An 11,010-nucleotide genomic window follows, 5' to 3' on the forward strand; every position below is an offset into this window, starting at 1 on the left:
CTGGTGGGGGTTTTGTGCACACCTACATTTTTCTTTTTAGAAGTGTCAGTTAGGGAAATGTTTCTAAAAAACAGTTGATTATTTCCATAAGAGTGACTCAATTTTGAAAATCAAATACTGAGATACAATTCAAACCAGAAAGTTAGTTCTTCAAAATTTGATTTAATAATAAATAGTTAACAGATCAACTTAAACGTTCTGCTACAAATTTCCAAAAATTATTTAGCATTCACTTTTTTGATAAATATAGCATTCAACTACATAAGACTATATATCAGTGCTACACATTTACATTCCTTTAAAGTTACTCACAACCGAGTATTTTAGAAGTCAAAAAGTGAAGACTTTTTCTCCTTTATACTTAGAAAATGTTTTAGTTTGAGAAGGATTTCGATTCCATCTTCTTGTCCTCTCACTTGAAAAAAAAACACAGAATCACTGGATAGCTGCACTGGGAAGGGACCTCTGGAGGTCATCTGCTTCAGCCCCCTAACCCAAGGCAGGGGGACACCTAGAGCAGGTATCTTAAAACAGAATATTTGAAGCCAAATTTCCAGAAGAAGCAAACTCACCTTCAAATTTACTTTTCAAATGATCCTGAATTCATATTATCTATTTGGCTACACATCTAAAATTGGTTAAAAAAAAAAACAAGTATAAGTTCAGAGGAATCTTCAATTTCCTTACCTATCAATAAGTCCAAGGTTACAGCCTCTAGGTAACAGTGCCCACCCTTAGTTGTATCTCAGCAGCTCATGCAGCACAGCTTCAGCTCCCTATGATGAGCTATACTGTTGCACTTATGTAGACTCCATTTTTTCTTTTTTTTATTACATCCCAATCATCTCTGGCATACAAGAGACTATAAGAACATTTATACAAAAAATTGTTTATACCTAACATCCACTTCACAGCTTACCTTTATACACATTATTCGCAGTACTGTTTACCTCAGTCCTAGCCTGGCTACTTTGCTATGGTATAAATTTGTCCTGCTAACAAAGGCTGATCTGGTCTTCTCTCACGTCCTCAGACACTCCTCCTGACCCATCCCCATGCCATCAGTTCTGTCCAGGAAGCCAGGCTTCACCCAGCTGAAAACTACTCAGACAAAAATAAGTTTCTTGCTGGATGAGGGAACGAACTCAGGTCAGAGCACAGCCAGCTAAATAGTGCCAAAACTGAGCACGTAGCAAGAACAAACAGCTGGGCCCCAGGGAAAGAACTCAATTTCCCGTTCTGGTAGCTGCACAGATCGTCACTTGTTTTGAAGTCACTTGCGTTGATGCAGTAAGCAGAAGGGACAACAATTTTCTGAGCTAGCTTAACAAGTTACAAAACACAACCCTAACAAGAAGAATAAGCAAGCACATCTTCAACACAGGAAATAAAACTAAACAAAAAAAAGAAACAACAAACAACTCTTGAAAAAGCCTGAGACTCTGGAAAGCAGAAAGGTATTTATTTGCCCTGTTTATGTGAAGGTGGTAGGTACACAAGTAATTTAGAACAGTGACGTTTTTGCGCTTGGCAACAGAACTCCAGCCTATCTGCCATCACTGAAGCCCAGTAGTACACATCACATGACTGAGAAGCGAATGAGTGGTTATAATGTAGCAATAGAGAATAAGGCAGTGAAGAATTGAGAGGCAGCACTTGAGCAAAAATATTAAGTGCCTGAACTACTGACAGCCTTCAAGGACACGGTCCTTCACCAACATTCTGCAGTGTCCTCCAGCTGCTCCCAGCCTGGATGGCACTAAGCTACGTCGCCTAGCCCACCGCAGCACACTAATGAATGCAAAGCAGACCACTGCCATGCACAGGGATATGTTGCACTACTATGGGGTCCTTTGGTCCCTTGGCATCCCACTGTCCTAACTCCACCATTTGTGTGGAATTTACATTCATTCCAGGTGACAATGCCTCACCTCAAATAGCACCTTAGATCCAAAACAAAGGAACTCCATACGTGCTGTCTTGCAGAAAAGAAACAACAGAGCTGAAAGACTGGCTAGGTACACAGCAGGCCTGAGTTGAAGGGGGAATGATCAAACAACTCCTTTAACACAATAAACTGCTGTTTCTCTAAGCATTGTTTGTAAGAAAGATCATCTCATTAGATTTGTACAGAATGTCAGCGCGTGACCAAGAGGTTCTAAAGAGCCTATTCAATAAAGCCATCCCCAAAATATGCTCCTGAGGATATTTCCAAACCTACAAGAAAAGACGACGAGGAGGAAACACTGAGGGAAAGGAAATTCATTCTAAACTTGCAGGTATTTATCTATTCTGCAGATAATGTGAGATGTATAAGGGCTGCTCCAAAAGAAATGCCCCCTATTTTATGACATAGGCCCACAATCACATCAAAGGCAGCTGTTGGTGGTATTGCAGCAGAAGTTGAACCTTCCCACTGATATTCCATTAAATTTTGTTGCTGTGTGACAGATGGCAGCAGCAGGTCAGTCTGACAGAATGGCACATGATACAGAAGTGCAGATGAAGCAAAAAAGGTGTCACTGAACTCCTCCATGAGGAAAAAGTAGCACCCACTGACATGCATCAATGCTTGGTGAACGTTTATAGAGATCAAGCAGTGGCTGTGAGCACAGTGAGGTGGTGGGTGGTGCATTTCAGCAGAGGCGACAGCAATGGGAAAGACAAGTCATGTTCCAGATGGCCGTGCACAGCTGTCACACCACAAAATGTCTCCATCAGCTCACTAGCATGAATCAATAATAATAGTGGTGATTATGTTGAAAAGCAGTGTTTTGAAGCTGAGAATTTGCTCTACTAAATAGTATTTTTGCGCTCTTTGTATCTGATGTAGTTTCCATAGAAATAGGAGGCATTACTTCCATAGTAACTGATATATCATTATACAAGTTCACGTACACGGGGATGCGCAGGTGTGCACAGGCCTGTACCTCCAAACACAATCATTAACATCTATTATATCACAAGCTATAATTTCTGACGTAGCACAACTCGCATCACAGCCATTGTTAGGTCACCAGCGGTGCAGTAATAGTATAGAACTGAGTCTTTCCACTTAGGTTTGGATTCACTGAGAGCACAAAAGTTGCTTTGGAAAGTGGCACCCCTGAACCACAGGTTACTGGCTGATCACACTTCATCCACACAGGCTGGTTATTCCTACTTTCAGTTGAAACAGCCTTTACAAAAGATGACAAAGCAGGAATGACTCACAGCCCTAAAAGTTCCCTGGGGGGCAGAAAACCTGCTAGTGGAAAGCACGATGGCAGTAAAATATACTCAACTTGATGTAAGGCAATGGAAATGCTAGTGGCCTACCATAACAGCGGGCCAATACAAATAAATAATCAAAGAGATGGCAACACTCCCATTTGCGGACATAAGAGTTCCTAAGAAATTTAATTGCCCTGAAGAGAAACAGTTAACCACTTGATTTATTTCTCACTGTAGCTGAATGACACAAGTCCGACAGCATTCTTTTCATCGAAGATCTCTCCCAACAGGCAAAAATTAAAGAAGGCTTGTTTAAAGCAAATGGTTATCCAGCTTCAGCTCTCACTGGTAAACCAGAGTGCTCATATTTTGGAATGGAACTGCCACCTCAACCCAGCAAGGGTTCAGGAAAAATTCCACTTAGTCAAGTTCAGTCGGGAGCTTTTCCAAACCGTGCAGGGGCTCCTTCAAATTAAGCACAACTGTATGCTGATCAGCGATTAGATGGCTTAAACTGTCTACGTTATCTCTGGCAAACAACTAGAAGTTTTGAAGCTTTTATCTGGAACTATTATGGGTGAGAGCAAACACTGAAAGTTTGGGAAAATGCTTTTTAAAACATTGGTTAGAGAATGTTGAAGTGTGTGTGCAAGTTGATGTTGTATAATCATACGCCCTCATTAAATACAAAGATTCTCTTAACATATCTAAACTTGCTATAGATTTATTATTTTTGTTAAGAAGAAAATTGCTGCTCCATTCAGCAGGTCGATCCACCAGCATCTGTGAATGTGCTAAGAAAAATCTCTACTCGGGGAGAGGATCAGAGGCATAAGTAAGACTAAAGAGATGTCCATTTGTCCTCTGACTCATAGCAGAACCTTTACTGAAATCTGTACTTCACATTACTAATTAAGGCTGACGCATTTGGGATTTCCCACTCATTCCCTTATATTTTTACCCATAAAGTCAGAAATACAGTAACATGCTTGGAAGTGTACTGAAGTTCTATTAAGTACAAACAGAACTCTTATTTCAATTCTTATTTCAGTGCTCACCTACTATTACTATGCTAAGAAAGAATTTGTGTAAACTGGATGTTGTTTCTAGAAACCAGACGCATTGGCTATGTTCCAAAAGCAGACGTTGAGATGCTAGCTATGAGAACTCTGCTAGTTCATAACTTGTTGATACAATCACCAGACAGCAAGGTATCAGTCTGATACGCAGAAAAGATTCATTTATCAACATAATTAAACAGATTTGAAAGTCCAACTTATGCTACTCCTGTACAAAGCAGCAACAATTGTAATGAGACAGAAAGAGTATCACATTTCTGCAGATACTTCACAATGAAGATTAAAGGAACACCACATCCACCCAGTTTTAGTATTATTAAGCAACTCACAACTTCATAATCAGAACCTACCAGTTTGCAAGTAAATCACAACTGTGTGATACTGAAATCAAAATGACAAGATATTTAGGATGTACTTGTGAACTAAGTGGAGTTCACAGTATCACTTCATAGATCCCCTGAGAATAGGTGCAACACAGTTTATTTTGCATGTTTACAACGTGCCAAAATAACATAAAAACTAGCCTTTTCAGTTTCAGCAAAACTGCTTGAAACATATTTATTAATATAACTTGTCAGACTGCTCTTACACTCTCCATTTGTGCTGTTTGGCTGTAGTCAAGTTTATTAGTCATGAATCTAGAGCACACGATAAAAGACAAAGAAGCTTGTTTAAGATTTTTGGTCTGTAGATGCCTTGGAATTCTTAACTTCAAGCAGAGTAAAAAAAGAGGTTAACAACATGCACTGGCCCAAAACCAAACACTCCAAGATACAGGTTTCCAATTCTGTCAAAATATTTACAATACGCTGTGTAAGCCAGGGCTGTTTTTAAATATTTGCATATTCCAAGAAGTTGAACCAAACCCCATCTACTTAAAGGCTTCTAGTTTAGTGTTTTGTTGTTGTTGTTGTTTTTCTTTGGGGGGGGTGATTTTTTTTCTTCTTCAGAGCTCATTACTGTGCAGTGCTGCTCACAAGATCCATGCTAACTATATGGCTATTTGCTAATTAGGGTTGGGTACCTTCTCAAATATTGACACATCCTGTGCACTAAGACTCACAGGACTCCAGCAATACACACCACTTCACAATGGCTCAAGCAGAATCACTCACACTCCAAAGAGCACACACCAAGGCAGATCCTAGACCCACGCCATCAGAAATGTTGACTGTTCTCTTGCCCCAAGCAACATACTTTGACAGAATAGCACACAAAGGAATGACGTCCAAGATTTGTGACAAATTTGATTATGACTGTAGACTGGGAACTAACCTTGGGATAGAACAGCTTTTCTGTTGTCAACTGCAGGTTGTTCTTCCTTACCCTACCGAGCCAGCTAGCCAGGTCACATTCATGTTAATGCATTGCTTCATTCCATTTAACCGAAGACTCAGAATATTTACTTCTGTTTATCTCAGCAGCCACATCACTTAATTCCTGCTTTCTTCTTTTTTATGTCCCCAAAACAATTTATCAATATATTCAGTCATGCCAAAAAAGAAATGTAACAATAATTAGGTTTAGATGAAAAGGAGAAAAGAAAACACCACATTTTGAAGTTTTCTGGATTAAGATGGAATTTGAATTAAATCCTATGTTAGAAAAAAATAGAAAGTTGATCACCTCACAACCTGGGCTTCAAACTCAAGCATGAGAGACTTCATTCGAGGTTTGAGGAAGCCAGTAATCAACTGATTTATCTTAGAACTTCTTTAAAAAGCCTGGATTCCAAGAAACAACACACTACTCCAATGTGTTGTTTGAGTGCATGTTTGAATATATGTGTAAAAAGAGAAAAAAAAAACTTCAAATCTGTATCTACCATTTCCCCGTCTCTTTGTAAGAGAAGATGCACCCTCTCAGGACCTGCTGTTCCTACACTGAGAAACACAGGCGCTGCCACAGAAGGTAGTTTGTATCAGTCCTACAGATTCACAGAAGCACAGAATTCTGGCCTAGCTGTGCAGCTGAGCATTTTATCCTCTGCCATTGCTGCGACAAGTACAGAAGTCTCATGTTCCGACTTTACAGGCTACCAATTAAAGTCATAATAGCCTTTAGACTCAATCACAATCAGGCAAGCACAGAATTAACATAAGGATGTCTTTAAGACAGCAGCTTAGTCAGCTCCATACTAAGAAATGGAACACATACGCTGGACAACAGTATGAGAACGTCTAACCATATCATTCCTAAGAAAGTAAAACAAAGTTTTTGCTACACAGTTGACTTGTGCAATATGGAAACTACCTCATAAGCCAGTAAGAGATTAAAAAAGAACACTTAACATCACCCACAAAGATGTATACAGCCAACATCAAATCCATCAATCATAAATACCATCTGTCAGCTCAACATTAACTACCCTATCCACTTGCTGCACACTCTTGTTAAAGAAAGGGAAAAAAAATCAGAGAAAAATAATTCCTAAACAGTTTTGTTTGTCAATCATTAATAAACTATTTCATCACTATGTACAACTGTGCCATGCATATTCCTTTTATGGAAGACGTTGCTTGATGTGTGGCATGCAGTTTAACCCCCAGGGGCAGTTTTAATGTTTCTTCTAACATGGCACTGCACAGTATGCAGACCCTAAGCCAAAGAAAGTAACTCTAGAACTGTAAACTACGCAGCAAGGGGAGTTTGGAGCAGCCATGTTAAGCTTAACCCCACAGAAAACAAGGCAGCACCTGCGCTCCTCTCCTGTTTACCATAACTGAGCCACAGTATAGAATGTGCAGAGATCTCCAAAATGATGTTGTATTGTGCTAATTAGACATGCCCTGTGTGTTAATACACGCTGCTGTTAAAGCTGATTCAGTCATAATTGGCAGAACATAACTACTATCATTGAAGGCAAATTGCAAGTTTGACAATACGTAATTTCAGACGAGTACAGGTATGAAGCAGCAAGCACGTTACGCAGGGTGCTAATGACCTTCATCGCTGAAAACACAATTAAGAAGTTTTGCCTGTCTGAAAAGCCAGTGAACAGTTTTAGCTACCTTTCACCTTTAAGCAAAAAGGTGTCTTCCCACCCCCTACAGAAAGCAATGATTTTATACTGGTCTCATCGTGGACATAAAAGAATGATCTTTTTGTGGTGGTAAAATGAGAATGAAAATCCAGCTGCTTATATAACGCAGCGTTCACCAGGACTACTGTAACAACACACTGCTAAGGGTTTTACCTTTTCTAAGCAGTGGAAAAGTCTTGTCTTTATAGAAGATCTGAAAAAAATCTGGTATTAGATCCCAATGAGCAGAGGGAAAAAGCTCCCCCTTGTAGCAAGAGGCATAAATACACTCGTTACATATAGCAAACTTTCAGGCATTCAGTTGCAAGGATGTGGAAAACAGCAGATCTTGGTCATGAACAAGCGATCGAATTTACTGAAGAAAAAACACGGGGAAGTGAACAACAGCATACTTGTTTTACATTATCCTAACTAATCTATAGCTTTAATCAAGAACAGCTACCAAGAAAAGCGAACAGTGAGGACAGTAACGTTACATTTAGCTTCCAAACACTGTCGACAAAGGTCAGCAAACGTCCCTCGCACCTTCCTGGCTTCCCCTGCCGCCGGGGCAGAGGAGCAGCCCCAGAGGGCTCTGAGTCACGCCGGCCCGAGGCAGCCAAGCAGCCGGGCCGGGCACGGCGGATGCCGCACGCAGGCAGACACTGCGGACAGCCGGCGCTGCTCTGACCAGGTAGCTCGGTGCCCATAAAGCGGCTTCTGTCTCGCCACGGATGTCTCATTCGGGGAGAAGACGTGATTCTTTCCACGTGACAGAAAAAGGGAAAGCCAAGAGAGAAGGCGGAGATGGCAAGCCCGACCTGTACGGGCCGTTACCGCGCTCGGGAGGCTGCGAGCAGTTTAGAACGTCGCTCGCCCCGCAGAAAGGCCTCCCCCCACCAGATCGGTACCCTTACCCGCCACCAGCCCGGACAACGGCACCGCAGAGCCCGGGGACAAACGTCAGGCTCCCTCCCGGCCCTCCTCCCCCCGCTCCCGTCCCGCAGCCGTCAGCCTCGCGCCCGGCGGACCACCGAACTTCCCCGCGCGGGCAGCCCTTCCCTCCGCCAGAAGCGGAGCCTCCCCAGCCGCTGTCGTCATTCCCCGCAAGCCCCGGCCCTGCCCTTCCCCGCCAGGCGCCGTGCAAGGAGAGCTTCACCTTCCTCGCCGCAGCCAGCCCCGGCAGCACGGCGGGGCCTGCGCCCGTCCCCTCGCAGCGCTCCGCTCGGCCCGCCGTCACCCGCCCCGCCCCGTTCGCCCGGGGGCACCGAGACCCGGCCCGCCATCCGCCCTCAGCCGCCGCGGAGCACGGAGCGCCAGGCTGCCCCAACCACCCCCCACCCGCCCGCCCGCTCGCCCCTCCCCCGCAAGGCTCCGGCGGGCTCTGAACCCCAGCCTCAGCCTCGTGCCGCTCCCCGCGGCTGCAGCCCCAGACGGCGGCTCCGCCCTCACCTGGAGGGTCCGGAACGCCGCGAGCCGCCGGCTTCGGCGCTGGCCGGCAGCGAAGGAAAGTGCGCGGAGCGCCAAGGAGAGCGAGCAACCGCCCAGCGTTCCGACCGCGCCGCTCCAGCCGCACCAACTGCCGCCCGCCGCCCCTCCGATTGGCCCACGCCCAGCCGCCCTCTGATTGGGCGAGGGCGGCGAGCGTGTTCCCGCCCCGCCGCCACCCATTGGCTCTCCGCAGCTGCCAATTAATGCCTCTTCCTCGTCGCTGGCTGGAAAGGGCGGCGGGCGGTGAAGGGAGGGGGAGTTGGGTGTTGGGGCGTGCGTCCCTGTGGACATCTACGGCCGTTAGCGCCCTGCGCCGCGGCACCGGTCGGAGAGCGGCTGGAAGGTTTTAACGCCCGGGAGCGGTGAAAGCTTCGCTTTCCCCCCCGCTCCCAGGGCGGGCTCCCTGAGGAACGTGGTGCCCGCTGGCACTGCCGTGCGGTACGGGCGGTGGCTTTGCCGCCCGGCTCCCGACCTGCTCTTGGGGACCGCGGAGCGCCGGCCCAAGCTGGCCGAGGGCAGCGCCGCCTCTGCCATAGCGCTGATGTGGCCAAGGCACGCAGGGCCACGCCGCACCTGAGCGGTATCGCCGGGAGAACTGTTATTCGGCCCTCGCCTATCTGCTAGGCGTATTTGTTTTAGACAGGATTATTTCAGGTTCCATGCGGTTGCCGTCACGGTAACCTTGTTTCGTCCCTTCGTTCCCTGCCAGGTTCAGGATTTCCCTCCCATCGGCCCTTCTCGGTGCCGATCTGGCTCCTCCCGTCCCGGGGCAGCCGGCTCCGGGGACGGCTAGCGCTGCGGGTCAGCGGGCAGGGCTGCACAGCCCTCGCGGTGCGGTCCTGGCCACGTGTCCCGTGCTAGGCTGCATCCATCGGCCTGGACGCTGAGTCTTCATCTACTCTTTCACTAAGCGAATGACTCATTAACTTAAGGGCTTGTAGGAATTTAGGGAATTTAGATTAGCCAGGCAGGACTGTGAGAGCACAGCATTGGGGTAAGTCTTATCTGTCCTAAACAGCTTGGTTTGAATTAATTGCAGTTAGCAATACTATGAGGTCTGGTCAGGCTGTTAAACTTTCAAACAATTAATGTTTTTCTCCTGTCGCAAGTCTCCCTTTTTTCTCTGTCCTACGTTGAAAGTTAAAATTTCAAGTTTGTGGGAAGGTATCTTGAAATTGAGTGTTATTTCCTCTCTAATTTCTGCTGACAGATCCATCCATGTCTTTCTGCACGATCTTTCTCATTAAACATGAGATGGAGTTTTGCATAAACCAGCCCTCTTTGCAGAAGATTACAACTGATATATATAATCACAAATACCCCCCTTTCTGCACAGATACGAACCAAGCTTCCATTTTGCCTAAAGCATTGTCGAAGCTGGAAACCCTCCCTCTCAGAACACTTAGACTTTATTCAGCCTCAACATCAAAACAGTCATTCATCTATTTGTATGGTGAAATAATGCTCAAACTTGTTCAACACTTTAAGAGAACTGGAATTCAGGGTAAGTCACAGCTCCTTCTTTGGCACAACCAAGCTCATGGTGTGATGAAAGGGCATTCCACTTTGTCAGAGGACAGAAATTCAGCCTGGAACTGGTGGAGGGCAGGAAAAATGCTGCTCCACATGGAAGTGTTTGAATACTGACCCTAAGCTCACTTTGCTGTGCAGGAAGCCAGTGCCAATCATACGCACGCTACCATCTGTGAAAATCAGCGTTCACACTTATTTTAGACCAGTATGGAGTCAGTGACTAAATTCTACAAGAGGTGTATATTCAGGCCCTAAGTCTGCTTGCAAGAAGTCAGAAATAAAGAAAACATCCTTTTTCTTCAAGTTATGTATGGATGCGTGAATTGCCTCGGCCTCTCTATTGCTCATACATTTAAATAAAATGTACATATACGTATATGTACATATACATACACACCTATATACATATATATACATGTACACAGGTATAATAAATATAGCCCTCAGTCACAGTGTAAAGGCAACAGCTATTTTGGGATCTGTCTTCACTTGGGATTTGCACTGATTCTGCCTTCCTCAGGAACGGAGGGTGAACAGAAATGAATGATTTACACAACATCTACTCACTGGATTCAGATTTTAATACAGCTTGAGAAATAACATTGTATTTTCCAACTTTTCACTTAAATATCTTTTAAAATGATAATTTTATAGAATTTATAAGACAAAAAA

The 11,010-nt window shown here is 44.8% G+C and overlaps 1 protein-coding gene across 4 annotated transcripts in view; it reads right to left on the minus strand.

Annotated features, from left to right (window-relative positions):
* Positions 1-8,918, minus strand: part of PACSIN2 (protein kinase C and casein kinase substrate in neurons 2) — a 65,937-nt gene extending 57,019 nt beyond the window's left edge. For all 4 annotated transcript variants that reach the window (XM_021392506.1, XM_021392521.1, XM_021392513.1 and 1 more), the window contains exon 1: positions 8,767-8,918. The gene's annotated coding sequence lies outside the window, so the exon portion shown is untranslated. The remainder of the gene's footprint in view (positions 1-8,766) is intronic.

Source organism: Numida meleagris, chromosome 1 (assembly GCF_002078875.1).
Source record: "Numida meleagris isolate 19003 breed g44 Domestic line chromosome 1, NumMel1.0, whole genome shotgun sequence".
Classification (NCBI taxonomy): Eukaryota; Metazoa; Chordata; class Aves; order Galliformes; family Numididae; genus Numida; species Numida meleagris.